General features: G+C 42.8%; 1 protein-coding gene and 1 pseudogene across 1 annotated transcript in view; one reads left to right on the forward strand and one right to left on the reverse strand.

The window, feature by feature from the left end:
- Positions 1-15,133, forward strand: part of CAMSAP2 (calmodulin regulated spectrin associated protein family member 2) — a 110,029-nt gene that overhangs the window by 34,056 nt on the left and 60,840 nt on the right. The gene's annotated exons all lie outside the window — the stretch shown is intronic.
- LOC137763084 (glycerol-3-phosphate acyltransferase 3 pseudogene) lies at positions 5,997-7,285 on the reverse strand (annotated as a pseudogene).

Consider the following 15,133-nt stretch of genomic DNA (forward strand, 5'->3'; position numbering starts at 1 on the left):
CTATTAAGCCTTTTGTTGTTTCTGTTTGGGAGATGAGGATGGAGAGGGAGTACTGATCTTCCACACAAAAAACGGCTTTATCTGCTAAAGCTTTTTTCTTTTTCTTTCTTTTTTTTTTTTTTTTTAAACTCTATAACAAGTCATTTTTTTAGAAAGAGTGAATCACAGAGTTCAGCTTATTTTTGTATGCTGGAGCCAAAATGAAATTCCTCAGATAAAGTTCTAAATAGGGAAAAGTTGTTTACTACTTTACAGTTATCCATCCAGCCAACAGAGAGGGTGCTTTTTGTACAGAATCAGCTCCACAAAGTCAGGGCCGTGTTGATCACGTTGTGTTCCCAGCTCTTGGCCCAGAGAAGACGCTGCCTCAGTGAAGGAAGAGGAGATGTTAGTGAATATTTAAATTAAGAATTAAATCTACTCTGAAAGAGAAGTCATTCAGAATTACAACTGAGAGAGTGGGAGAGATGTGGTTTTTGTTTTTGTTTGCCTACAGATTTGAGTAGCGTGAGCTGTAATTACTCATGACACGACACGCATGTTTACTGAGCTTCCAGATGAGGTCTTCTGGGGGAGGGAGGCCCTGAGAATCTAATTAAGTGATGACATTGTTGGCTTTCTGCTTTACCATTTTAATACCGTAAGTGCCTGTCTGCTTTCAAATAATCAGCTGAGGATCATGTGTTGACTTCTCTCTCCACCTCTGCTTTCTGTATCCAGCTGTGCTGTTTAAAACTTCACAATTCATATTCATATATCAAATCACCAGGATGTACATTTTAAATGTCTTAACAATTTTATGTCAGCCATACCTCAGTAAAGCTGAAATTTTTTAAAAATTCACATTAGTTAATTCTGTTTATAACACAGAATTAATTAATGCATTTTTACCAGTTTGTTTTCATGAAGTGAAGTATGCTTGAGATATAATTAGGTCTATTAATACCAAGGATATATTTTAGAAAACTAAATCCAGTTACAGTAGATTTTAGGTTGTTGCTCAGATTCTTTCATTATATAGTTACGTGGTATTTCTCTAGAAATATTTTAATTATAAAGTAACTTCAGAGTTTTATTGCATTTGGCCAGAGCCATTTTTTGGTAGGAGCAGATTAAATCCAAGGAGTCGTTGACCCCTAGCTTCTGCCTAGTTGCTTAGCCCAAGGTGGTAAATGAAGCCAATGAGAGTCTCTGCTTCAGAAATCTGAACAAACCATGGAAGGAATTTGCTTGTTAGCAGATTGAGAAACTAAACAGAGAGTCCTGAGGAGGGAGAGTTAGGGCTGGGAAGGCATGGCAGACGGCGGAGTTAGGGGCAGGGAGAGCGCCTGGAAAGGGTCATAACCATCTTTTCATATTGATGAATATAGACCCATGCCATCATTTTTGAAGACTGTACAATACTCTGTGGTGTGAAAAGACCATCATCTATTTGCCCAGTCCTTGATGGATGTTTAGAACCTCCCTGCACTGAAAGATTTGTAAGTGTAACAATGACATGATCAGAGTTCCATGTTTAAAACATAGAAATAATGAGACTGTGTAACTAAGACTGAGCAGACTGAGCGCATATTGTAGCGACCTTTATTGAGATAGGGAAAAGGGGAGAGGAGGAATTGGCAGTGCCGGAAATGGCCATGCTGCAGTGAATAGAGGCTTCACTTTGGGGTGGGTTAGGTTTAAGATGCCTTCAGGACATCCAGGAAGAGATGCCCGTTGAGATGTGTGCTGAAAATAGATTTGGGAATCACCTGAGTAGTCCTGGATAGGTGAAGCCATGGGATTGAGATGACCGGGGAGGGCATGTTTTAGAGTAAAGAGAGAAGGTTAGGGATGGAATTGTTAGAAACAACAAATATTTAAGTAATGCACAGAAGACACTGTGGAGAACAGACAAGGGTGTAGGATGAAGAATTGAACATTTCTTGATAGTATCAAGAGTCTTCTTGTTCTGATGACATCTATTTTTCTTAATGATTTTTATCCTCATTTTGCTCGGTAATTATTTTTTGGTCTTGTATCCCAGACTGGGAAAATATTTTAACCTGTCTGTTTAATACGTAGAACATCATGATATATTAAGAATGATCTCATAGATTTTTCTAAAGTAGTTTTGAAAAAAAACCTTAAGTTTCCTTTAAAAAAATAATGAGGCATATAGGTTCAGAAATGCTTTGGGTATTTTGACATTTTATTAATTGAGGTATGGTGCACTGGTACCACTTGTTTATAATCAGCTTTTCCTTCCCATCTTTGGCAGAATTTATGCCACACCGCTAGTTTCCATATAGCTCTAAGAATGTCACTGAAGAAAGCCTGAAAATACAAGGAAAACTGATTTTTTTTTCTATCTTTCCTTTGTTAAACAGCATTGTTATTGATAAATAATAGCATTATTTCTTGAATTTTTTTTTCTTTTTTTTTTTTTTTTCTTCTTCTTGAATTTTTTAATGATCTAAATTAGAATTTAGATTTGAATAATGTCAGTACTTAATGGGTCATTAAAAATTAATGTTTTAAAGGAGTTATGTTTGTTATGGTCTACCAAAATTATAGCGGTGGCATTTTATGTGGGCAGTAAGGTATTGTGTTACCAGCTCAGAGGGTTAACAAAAAAACTTGAATAGTCTTTTGATCTCTTTACACATTTCTTCACCTTAGAATGAACATAGGGGAGATTTGACAGTTTTATCGTAGGTAGGAGCATTTCTTGAGAGTTATGTCACCAGATTAGTTTGGGGGTCTCGTGGCTGACAGCATGTGTTCTAAGTGCACTGGCTCCTATGCAGATTTAAACTCCTTTCACGTAAGCGCTCGTTTTCCTGCCAGTTACCTAGTGAGGTACCTCCCAGATCCACAGCTCTTTACCTCTGGCCAGTATCTATGTGTAGAGGCCGTGATGCCGGCCTCGGTGAAGTTTGGTGTCTTAGTTCTGCCACTGTGGCATGTTTGTCTCAGCACTGCTTGCCCACAGGCCTTCATCTGGAAGGAAATAGTGACCTCTACTTGGTGGGTTGGAGGAAAGGTGTTCCTACTTCTTACTTTGCTGTTTGAGTTTCTGCCATAGCTGTGTCCAAATCTTGTGAAATTTTGCCCACTGTTATTCAACTTTAACTTGTCTTTGTGGTTTCTAAAAACCTGGGTGGTAACCTTCCATGTCACCAGGGAGAGACATCATGACCTTCCTTTTTTCTCCTCCCCATAGACAGTGCTTGGCAGATGAATCCTGACGGCATGGTGGGCAAATTAGGGAACAGCTATGATTGTGTCAGAACCTCACGTGGTTCACTTTCTTTTTTTTCCTGGTAAAGCTAGTACTGTCAGGTGCATTTTTCGTACGTACCCAGCTGAAAGAAATGTGCTGACAGACTTCCTTTCAGGCAATTTTTTGAGTGTTAACTGGAGCTTTTACTGATGGTTATTTTTATATGATAAAGCATATTTCAGTGTATTTTATGCAACTTGTTTTAGATTTTGAGATGTGAAGCACAGTTTTTGGCTCAGCATCCATATGCCTGGAAAACTTTCAAATCTGGAAAGCTATAAAACACAAACATACTTTGAAGTACACCATATGTGACTGGTTCAGCTATACTAGGAATGTCGTATTGGTTAGCAAATGAAAGAACATAGCTGTCATTTTACGTCGTTGGCATGAGGTGGCAGCAATTATGTTGAGTGGTGGTGGACGAGCCTGAGCTGCCATATATAAACGGTCATAAAAATAAAACTTGCCCAGGTCACTATGGTTAGGACGTTTGAAAAACACAGATGTCCTGTACTTCAATCTTGATGTGTTGGATATAATCATCTGCTTTCGTGGGTTTTCCATAAAGCACCGCACGCTTTGTTGTCCCAGCGCTGGCTGTCTTTTCCTGCCTCCGCTGTCTTTGGTGGCTTGTTGCAGCCCCACTCTTAGTGGGCCAGGCACACTCCTAATTTCATTCCTTAAAGTATCGATCCATGTAGCATTTGTTTGGGGAAACATAAAAATAAATGATTACGATGAAGTTTGAAGATTATCTTTAGGTAATAAATTATTCTGCAGGCTACTCCCATAGTCATACACTGACTGTCTAATGCCTGAAGTAATAAAACGCTATAAATCACTGTGTCACATAACAACATCTAGAGTACTTTGATGTACTCTGATCTCATTTGATGCCTTGTGGGGTGAGAAATTAAGTATTATCCACATTTAACAGATGAAGAAGAGGACGCTCAATGAAGTCTGAGTGACTTTCAGGTCAGAGCTTTCTTTTTTTTTTTTTTTTTTTGATTTTTGGCTGTGTTGGGTCTTCGTTTCTGTGTGAGGGCTTTCTCTAGTTGCGGCAAGTGGGGGCCGCTCCTCATCGCGGCGCGCAGGCCCCTCACCGTCGCGGCCCCTCTTGTTGCGGGGCACAGGCTCCAGACACGCAGGCCCGGCAGCCGTGGCTCACCGGCCCAGTTGCTCCGTGGCACACGGGATCCCCCCAGACCAGGGCTCGAACCCGCGTCCCCCGCATTGGCAGGCAGACCCTCAACCACTGCGCCACCAGGGAAGCCCCCAGAGCTTTCTTTTTAAAAATCAACTTTGTTGAGGCATAATTTAAATAAAGTGTACCTATTTAAAGTAAATAGTTTGAGTTTTGACAAATGTATACACTCATGTAAATACTACTCCAGTTAAAATATAAAATGTTTTTATTGGCTCCCCAAATTCCTTTGTGCCTCTTTGCTGTCAGCTCCGTATCCGCATCCCATGCTAGATCTCCCATCAATCTCCTTTCTGTCCCTGTAGGTGAGTTTTGCCTGTTCTAGAATTTCATATAGATGAAAGCATAATGTATGAACTTTTATTTTTTTAATTTATTTTTTTTAGAAATGTAGAATTTATTTATATTCACCGTAAAACGGTGTCACATTTTGTACCTGGTTACCAGAAGAGAAATAACACTTGGATGACACTATATTGCTATCAACATTGCTTATGCTGCAGAGTCGGGAAACACTTATTTTCCCCTTTAAAGAAAGTTAAAGCTCAGTTTCCAAAAGGTAGTTTTACCACTTATTTTCCTGTTCAAGAAACTGGGAAAATTCTGAAATAAAGGACGAAGGGGTGGAAGGGGAGGAACAGTGCTTCCTTCACTCCTTCCCCTGCTGAAGACACTCAGTGGGATTTGCCGTTGTTGTCAAAGGCTCCTATTTGAAATGTGTTTGGTTACAAGATCAAACAAATCAGCAGATGGGAGAGGCCTTAAGTATAGATCTTTAGCGTACAAACAAGGAAGACTAAAAACTTTATCACCTATTGCTGGCTAACTTATTCGCAAGTTGCCTACCTGTAAATGTGCACACACAGTAACATGGACTCATTTTCTTTGGTAAAGCTCACCAAATAGAAGGTCTCTTCTAACACGCTAGTAAAAAATATTTAATTTCCTTTCAACTTTCAGCTCAAGTGGCCACAAATCTGTCCTTTCTCCTAAATACTGTCCTCCATTTTTCTTTTCAACCTTGTAGTAGAACAAAACCATAACAGTAACTCGAGTGATGTGAAATCCATGTTTAAGTGATGGAAGGGAACGGGAGGAGAGGGTGTGAGAAAGCTAATCGTGAACACACTTCGGGGTATTTTCTTGAGAATTACTCTGTCAACGAGTTCCAAACACAACTGAGTTCCACAGATGTTTTAGAAGTCCTTTTTCCGGTACAAATATTTCATTCAGTTCACAATGACACAGTCGTTTTACAAAAGGCAGAATATGTTCAAACTCAGTAAACTACTTACAGTTCATGAGGCTAATGCTGTAACAACAACAGAAGCCAAAAAGGGCACCGTGGAGTCTGCCTCTGGCAAAAAGAGGTAGAGACAGTCCTCCTGTAGAAAAGATTAACAATAAAAAAACAAAAACGGTAAAACAAAACAGTGCACCCCCCCCCCCCAAAAAAAAAGCAAAAAAAAACTCCACCACATTCCATTTCCAAGGACTAGTTCTGGAAAGCCTGGGTGGCGTTCAGTCTGCTTCCGTGTTGAGATACCCATTGCCCACAGTTGTCTTGCTGTACTTCTTCTGTTGCTGTTCCTTAAAGACGTCCTTCACCTAGGCTGTCTTCAGCCCTCCATCCCAAGGAAGCTCAGTCAGCCCTCCTTGTACAGCAGTAGCAGACTTAACCCTATTAGCCAACTGGACTGCATCTTCTCCTTTCTCTCTGGTCATGGGGGGCACGTACCGCACAGCACAGACAGTGGCCCAGCTGGTTATCACTCAAAGCAGGTAGTTCACCGTGTTGTATTTACTGCTGTTCCAAAATGCATCACCAAACTAAGGATTATACTTAATTGCAACTAGATGTATGGTTCCTCCAATTTTAAAGCTTCCCTTTTTAAATATCATGACTGAAGTATTGTTGATGCAGGTTCCTTCAGGAAAGGTTAGTATGGGTAATTTTTTCTTAGCAGCAATATGTTCTTTTAGTCTGTTGGTAACCAGGTGTCAGTCCTTCATTTCTGAGCGTTCAGACCAGACATGTGGACAAGCCTTGACCATAGCTCTGAATAATTCCCATCCACCAGGCATGCACCTGGCCAGCCGTAGCATAGCACCCATCCATTGTCAAGATAAAACATCTACAGGGAGGTGTGGTTGCCACACAAATGCCTCCCTTCTGGGGTCTGTACTGCGTGTTTCCATAGCGAGTAGTACAGAGAGGGCACGAACGCAGATCCGGCAGTGGACCAGTTCACTCAGCCGGTTCTTGAGGCTGCTTTCTGACAACTGTCCAACCAGGGTACTTCCTGTAAACCGACAGACTGATCCTAGTGAAAGCCAAGGTAACTCTCCGAGGCAGTAGGACACGGTAGCGCACTATGACGCCCAGCACCCCACCATGGTGAGCACCACGGACTGATGTCTGGAAGTTTACATTTGTCCTTGTGAGGAGATTCCGTGACACTAGCTCCTCTGAGGAGAACCGCTGGCTCACTTCATCTTCCATAATGGCCTCCAATCCCTTCTTGGAGAAATAAAACACGTCAGACAGCTCCAAGTCCCTTCCTCACAGACCGGGCAGCCCATTTTCCGTGGGTGACTCATCTCTGGATAATACCAACGGAAGCTGAGTTTTTAAGAACTGACTCCTTTGAGGCGCCTTTTTCAATCTGTAATGTGGTCCACTCTCAAGTTTTCACCAGGACCTTCACGTTGAGCTCGGAGATGCCCAGAGACACCCCAGAGGCCGAAGCTCCGAGCGTCAGAGTCAGCCCGGTGTGAAGGCTCTTCCCGGCCAGCCCCACACCGTCCATGGTTCGGCGCACCCAGAAGGGGTCCACGGAGGAGGTCCGAGCGTGACAGCTGTCCCTGTGCCCGGCTCCCGGGAGTCAGTGCCGCCACCTCGCGGCACTTAACCGCTGCAGGGAACAATGAACTTCTGCAACTGGATTCTTTCGCTCATATTTTGTTGACTCAGTCATGTTGTTGTATGTCGTCTGTTCCGTTTTTATTGCCTAGTATCATTCCACTTTACGAAAACCACAATATTCATTCACCTATTGGTGTACCTTGATGTTTACAGGGTTTGACCTATTATAAATAAAGTGGCTGTGAACATCTGTGTACATTTTTGTGAGGACATATATTTTCATTTCTCTTGGGTAAATACCTAGGCGTTGAATTGATGGGCCATATGTAAGCACGTGTTTAACTTCTAAGTATCTGTCAAGCAGCTTCCCAAAGTGGCTGTATTTTTAATTTTGCCACCAGCAGTGTATGAGGATTCCAGTTGCTCCACATCCTTGTCAACACTTTTGGTGTTGTTGTTGTTTTTTTTTTTTTTTTAAATCTCTCCAACGGTTTCTCTTAAAGCTTACTTATTTATTCACTTATTGATTGATTGATTGATTGCTGTGTTGGGTCTTCGTCTCTGTGCGAGGGCTCTCTCCAGTTGCGGCAAGCGGGGGCCACTCTTCATCGCGGTGCGCGGGCCTCTCACTATCGCGGCCTCTCTTGTTGCGGAGCACAGGCTCCAGACGCGCAGGCTCAGTAGTTGTGGCTCACGGGCCTAGTTGCTCCGCGGCATGTGGGATCTTCCCAGACCGGGGCTCGAACTCGTGTGCCCTGCATTGGCAGGCAGATTCTCAACCACTGCGCCACCAGGGAAGCCCCGAACTTACCATTTTAAAGAGTACAGTTCAGTGGCATTAAGTACAGTGTTGTGCAGTCATTGCCATTACTTAGCTCCAGAACTTTCCACCGCACACCTGAAAGCCTGTGCCCATCAGCACTTACTCCCGAACCTCCCCACTCCATTGCCACAGCCCACAGCAACCATTAGTCAGTCTCCTTTCTGTCTCTGTGGATTTGTTCATTCTGGACATTTTATACAAATGGACTCATACAATATGTGGCCTTCTTTTGATTGGCTCCTTTACTTTGCATAATACTTTCAACGTTCTTCTATGCACGTAGCCATACTTCATTCCTTTTTATTGCCAACAAGCGTTCTATTGTAGGGATGGAACACGTTCTATTTATCCATTCATAAATTGATGGACATTTAGGTTGTTTCTACTTTTTGGGTACTATGAACAATGCTGCTATGAATATTCATTTGCAAGTTTTTGTTGGAATACCTGTTTTCAGTTCTCTAGGGTGTGTCATGAGAGGACTGGCTCTTCCAGTCAGTGTGACACTGTGTGTTTCTTGCATGCTCATTCATTCGGCAGGCACTTCTCTGTTGATCACCTAATGTATATTAATACGGAGCTACACCATGGGGACACTTAGAGTCCAGCAGGAGGGACAGACAAGGAAGAGGCAACTGCTTCATGGTACCAGCTGCTGCTAGGTGCTGGCGAACCTCCCAGAGAGGCACCTAAGCCTAATCTAGTCAGAGGTGGGGAGTAGTGATCAGGGAAACCTTTCTGGGTGATACCACGTTTAGTCCAAGACCTAAAGAAATGAGTAGAAATTAGCTTAGATTTTTTTCTCATGAGTTAAAAATAGTCAACTGAAGATTATATACAAAAACACAAAAACTAAGATGTGCATTTTATTCACTGCCCGACAAGTACTTGGGAAATCTTTGAGGCTTGGCGTTTTTCTGTATATGTGTGCAGGTGCACACGTGCGTGCGCTCGTCTGTTTCGGGCTGAGCACGCTTGGTAGGAAGTGGGTAACCCTGCGTGTGCGGGTATCTCTGAGCCCACCGCCTCCTGTCACCACTTGGAGAGCCTGACATGCCACTGGGAGCTGGAGCGGGCTGTTACATTTCTAGGCTTTTTCCTGTGCTCTCCATCGAAGACGTGTTCTGGGGCAGCTACCACCTATAGTTATTATTTCTTTAAACACCTCCACAGACATTTACCTTTCGTATAAGCTAGTTAGGTTAAGAATTCAGTTAATACTGACCAAAAATAAACTGCTTCTTACTGTAACTGTGCCATTGCAACCTTCTTTTTAAGAATGCAAACTTTAGTTAGAGCTTTAAACATTCATAAGAAAGGTAAGTTAAACTGGGAAAGTTCAACCACCTATGATGCTGACTAATTTAGTACTCCAGTGTAATCTATTTAGCAGACCCCTAAAAGTGTAAGTGAGATAGTTTCTGTTGGATGTTCCATGTGTAGCTCAAGCTGATGTGTTTACATTTATAAAAGTGTTAACAGTCATAATCTCAAGTGATCAGTGTCTTAAGAGCTTTATTGGAACGCTACTCAGCAATAAAAAGGAACAACCGATTGATAAATATAGCAGCTTGTATGAATCTCCATAGAATATGCCAAGTAAAAAATGCCAATCCCCAAAGTTTCATAGTGTATGATCACATCTATGTAACATTCTTGAAAGGACAAAATTATAAAAACAGAGAACAGATCAGTGTTGCCAGGGTCTAAGGAGAGGGAGGGGCAGGAGGGAAGTAGATGTGGCTATAAGAGGCCAACAGGAGGGAGGGACCCTTGTGACGGACATGTTCTGTAGTTTAGTTGTGTCAATGCAGTGTCCTGGGTGTGACATTACGCTGTGCTTTTTACAAGATGTTACCATTGGGGGAGACCAAGTAAAGGGTACGTGGCACCTCTGTGTTACTTCTTACAATTGCATGTGAACCTATAATTATTTCAAAATAAAAAGCTTGATTTAAAAAAAGTTCCTGAAGGATGGATGTTTAAGATTGAAAGGAAACGCTACAGTTTGGAGCAGAAATGGTTTGTGCCCTTTGGCAAACGCGTCTCTGCTGATGAGGCAGAGTGGTGGTGATGGAGCCCTTTGTCGCTAGAGCAGGACAGGCTCAAGTGGCAGCAAATAGCTGTCTGCCTTTGGACTGGTTCTGAAGCTCTCTGCGGTCCAATTTCTCGTCTATGTAAGGAACGACACTGTTGTCTACCTTCCACAGTTGTGAGGATGAATTAGAGTAGGCCGGGGAAGCGTCTCATGTAGTACTTGACCTGTGATAAGAGGTCAGTAAATTTTAGCAATTGTGATCGGTTTCTGTTGCCCTATTTCTCTTCCTAGGTCTTTTTTAAACTGAATATTAGTATATGAATTAATTCAAAATAATATATTTAAGTATGTATTGTTATAAAAATGGTTACTTAATGTGTGGTAAAGCAAAACAGTAACTAAAAGAAATAAAATTTATTTTCACTTTAGATCCTAAAATTTCTTAGGAGTGGCATTGTTTCTGGAAGGGGTGCTGCAGAGAAGCCTGCCTCATCTGGATGGCACTGATGCCAGGACAGTTTTCTGACCGAAAAACACTTGTGACCTCTTGCTCTGTGTACTGACGAATCATTTAGGGGGCTTATGTGTAACCTCAGTTGAAGGCATTTTATTCTTTAAGCTTTTTTCTTGATTTTATATATATTTTCTTTTTGGCTTATTGAAACCTCCTCAGTTTCTGTATCTAATTGTAGCAACAGGACTGGCAAGTATTGCTTATATTAGAACTTCATTAAGGCCGTACATTCTCCTGTACCCATCTAATGACTTGTTTAATGGACAGATACACATTTGGAATGCATTCCTTGTGAGGTATGGTTTGGGAAGAAAGCCACCAACAATCACCTAGGAATTAAAAAGGTAAACAGAAGCAGCTTATTCTGTGCATGTATCAGCCGCTCCTGTTTTAGCTAGATAGCATTTAACGCTTGCTCGGTAAACGTAATTTTGTGGGATAAGAATAGCAATACAAGATTCAGAGTAAAATCTTTTGACGTGAGTGCTATGACGTGAAGAGGTGATGTGTTATATTCTTCATTAAATCTCATCATGTCCCGCTATTGGTGATTCTGGGTTTGACCACTTTTCCCTTTGTAATCAGGGGGGCATTATGTGGAGTGATACTTTGACATTTATTGCACATTGTGTTTCCCAGTGACGCTTCACCTAGCGGTTTTAGCATCTCTGGGTGATCTGTGCCTGAATGAATGACCGCAGTGGTGGTTGCAATGTGGTGATTTTAAAATTCTGTCATTCCTTTTATATTTCTTACCTGGCATTGTTCTGTGAAGAAAAGCTTTCTCATCCTCCTTTCCCCTTTAGTGATTATCGCTGTGGACTCACGGATTCATTTTGTTTTTGATTACTTGTGTTATAATTCATTATTGTTGTTAATCTTTTTTGTACTCACGTGGGCCCATATTTGGCCAATGGGAGCCGCCCCCCCCCCGCCCAGGCTGGCTCCTGTATCCTTTTAACAGCTCCCCATCAGTCTTTGAATACTTTTTTCTTTCTGACACAACTAGCTATTCCAGGCTCACTTTGTGCTTTTCCTGTCTCTGCCTTGGAATCAGCCATTCTCTAAAGAGCCTTGGGTTTATTTTAATGTGGAGATGTTATTTAGAAACCAGGATCTGGGCACAGTTATATTTATTGTGTTATTGCTTCTAGGCCCTTTCTTCAAGATAGGGCTAGGAGAAATATACACGTAGGATCATGAGGTCTTAGGGCAACCTCCAATCCAAAACTGACACCACAGCCTCCTTTCCTGTTTCAGTCTTCAGAGGGGCATCTGCCCAGGGCCCTTCCCCGAGGGCAGCCCCGGCCGAGTGCACTCTTGGCTGGGGACGGCTGCACTGCTTCCCGGGTCCACCTCTGCTGGCTGAGATCCACATCCAGCTGTGTCATCGTGTCACCATCCGCCAGCCAGCCTCTAATTAGAAAGCAGGCAGCATTTCCACACTTGCTTCTGTGCAGTTTTCCCTGCGTACTGGGGCAGCTTCCAGCCAGGTGGAAGCCGGGCTCTCCAGGTTACCTCCTGGTCACAAAGGTGCAGATCTTTCGAGTGGTCTACCCCAACCCTGTTCTTGACGTAAACCGTGTTATTGTTAGGGCACGAAATGCCCGTACTCTTGTTGTCATCCCACTTTGCGGTTGAGGGTAGTGAAGCATAAAGAAATTGAGGGCTTTGCCCAGGATTACGTAGCAGGTGTAGAGTCAAGGTTGAACGCAGGCACTCTGCTTGCTCTTCACCTGTGCTCCTGGACCATAGGTTCACGCAGAGAAGCAGTGGAAGAGGAGACCCTGGAAGGGTGGTGGGCCCCGGGAAGCCCCTGATGGCGTTGGGTTGTGGAGTGATGTCATTGTCAGTCTGTTGCGATGAGGGCCTTTGGGGGCAGGATTCCTGTTAGGATGCTATTCTGGGGCCTCTCTGACGTTTGGGGCCAGGAAATTTGTGATTTTTGATGATGAGCCAGATTTAGGACCACTGCTGTAAACTATTTCCTGTGTTTACCGTATTTATTTGCTACTGATGTGCAGTTCCTGTCTGTGTCCACCCGGTGCAGCCTCAGTTAAACATCCTTAACTTGCCATTTGAGGTTAAATATAGCCCGGAGGAAGTGATGGAACTGCTCGGGAGACATCATTTCTTTCATTGGTCTGGGACTTGCATTTTTTTTTTTTTTTTTTAATTTTTATTTATTTATTTTTGGCTGTGTTGGGCCTTCGTCTCTGTGCGAGGGCTTTCTCCAGTTGCGGCGAGCGGGGGCCACTCTTCATCACGGTGCGCGGGCCTCTCACTGTCGCGGCCTCTCTTGTTGCGGAGCACAGGCTCCAGACGCGCAGGCTCAGTAGTTGTGGCTCACGGGCCCAGCTGCTCCGCGGCATGTGGGATCTTCCCAGACCAGGGCTCGAACCCGTGTCCCCTGCATTGGCAGGCAGATTCTCAACCACTGCGCCACCAGGGAAGCCCCTGGGACTTGCATTTTGATAGACATTTGGGCTGCACTGTTTCTTGCATGTATTCCTTTTGTAATAAAGCTTGATATCAGTTTGGTTCAACATTGTCTTGGAAACAGTTCTCCACTGGGTGTGTGATTATCAGATTCACCAAATGCAAATGACAGAATGTAAGCCAGATGCTCGTGCCGCCCTTATGGACACAGATTAAAGAGAACTCTCGACTGCTTTATTGTGTGTCGTACTGTATTTTTTCAATGTAGGCAGAGTTAAATGGCAGCTAAATAAGTATCACTGTGCTAATAGTTCCATGCTAGTAATCGTACTTTTTAACTCTCTCTTTACCCCATTCACATGTCTAACCAGATGCGTCCAAATAAAATCGATGTGTCACTTTCGTGTGGTCACAAGCAATTGTCATTCATGTTAAGCGTTTGAATCTCATGGACACCACCTCCCTCGCCAGGGCGCCCAGTTCCGCCGTTCCGTCTGCTGTAGCAGAACGACGGTGGCCCGCTTTGGTCCTGACTGTGTTTACTACAGGTTGGATACAGCATCGCTATGACTGGAACAGCTGTGCCTGCATCCTCCTGTAGGTTACAGCTGAACTCGTTGCCGTTTCAGTGACGGTCTGCCTCTGTTTTTTTTTTTTTTTTTTTTTTGGCCGCCTCTCATGGCACGTGGGATCTCAGTTCCCCGACCAGGGATCGAAGCCATGCTCCCTGCAGTGGAAGCGCGGAGTCTTAACCGCTGGACCGCCAGGGAAGTCCTGCCTTTGTTGTTTTTTTTTTGTTGTTGTTTTTTAACATCTTTATTGGAGTATAATTGCTTTACAGTGGTGTGTTAGTTTCTCCTGCCTTTGTTTTTAAGACCAGTGCTTTTTGCTCCTTGGACCAGCCTACTTTTGATAGCCTGAATTTTTGATATGCTAAGATTTTCTTATCATATAAGGGGACCGACATTATGATTGGAAATAAATTGTTTTCCTGGAAAATTTCTATTCTCATACCAACTATAGAAATCTATCGCTCAGATTCTAGCTACTGAAATAATTAACAGTATCTAAGAAAGATCATAAATAATAATCTTTTAAAGTAAACTATATATACCTTTTATCCAGATTAGTTGGAGCCTTAAGAAAGTGAACATAAAAAAAAAAAAAAAAAAAAAAAGAAAGTGAACATAAATATCTATGGGAGGAAAATAGAATTAACTTAGCATATTTATTTATTTTTATTTTTGTCATCGATTCATCTATAGACGTTTCCTGCTTAACATTATGTAGAAAACAAACTTATGGTGGTAAGCAAATGTTAATTTATTTTTTAATAATATCTAAAATACTTCACTGTCCAGAAAAATAAGTGTCCCTTCACCTTGAAGTCCTTTTAAAGATACTTTGCAAACACATGGATATAGCTAACTGCCTAACTTAGACCTAAACAGTCATTTTTGAGGTGTTTACACTGGAAAAGGGTCAGCAGAGCATCATAAATCAATCTAATCTTTTGGGGGGTAACAACTTGAGGTATAATTGGCACACCATGCAGTTCATGCATTCGAAGCGTACAGTGCAATGGTTTTGGTGTATTCAGAGTTGTGTAAGCATTGCCACAATCCATTTTAGAGAACACTGTTTACCAGGTTCACACATGTTGTGGCCTTATGTCAGTCTTTGTTCCGTTTTATTGCCGAATTATATTCCATTCAGAATATCATGGCTAGGGGACTTCCCTGGTGGTGCAGTGGTTAAGAATCCGCCTGCCAATGCAGGGGACACGGGTTCGAGCCCTGGTCCGGGAAGATCCCATGTGCCGCGGAGCAACTAAGCCCGTGTGCCACAACTACCGAGCCTGCGCTCTGGAGCCCGCGAGCCACAACTGCTGAGCCCGTGTGCCACAACTACTGAAGCCCGCACGCCTAGAGCCTGTGCTCCACAACAAGAGAAGCCACTGCAATGAGAAGCCAGTGCA

This window comes from Eschrichtius robustus, chromosome 3 (assembly GCF_028021215.1).
Source record: "Eschrichtius robustus isolate mEscRob2 chromosome 3, mEscRob2.pri, whole genome shotgun sequence".
NCBI lineage: Eukaryota > Metazoa > Chordata > Mammalia > Artiodactyla > Eschrichtiidae > Eschrichtius > Eschrichtius robustus.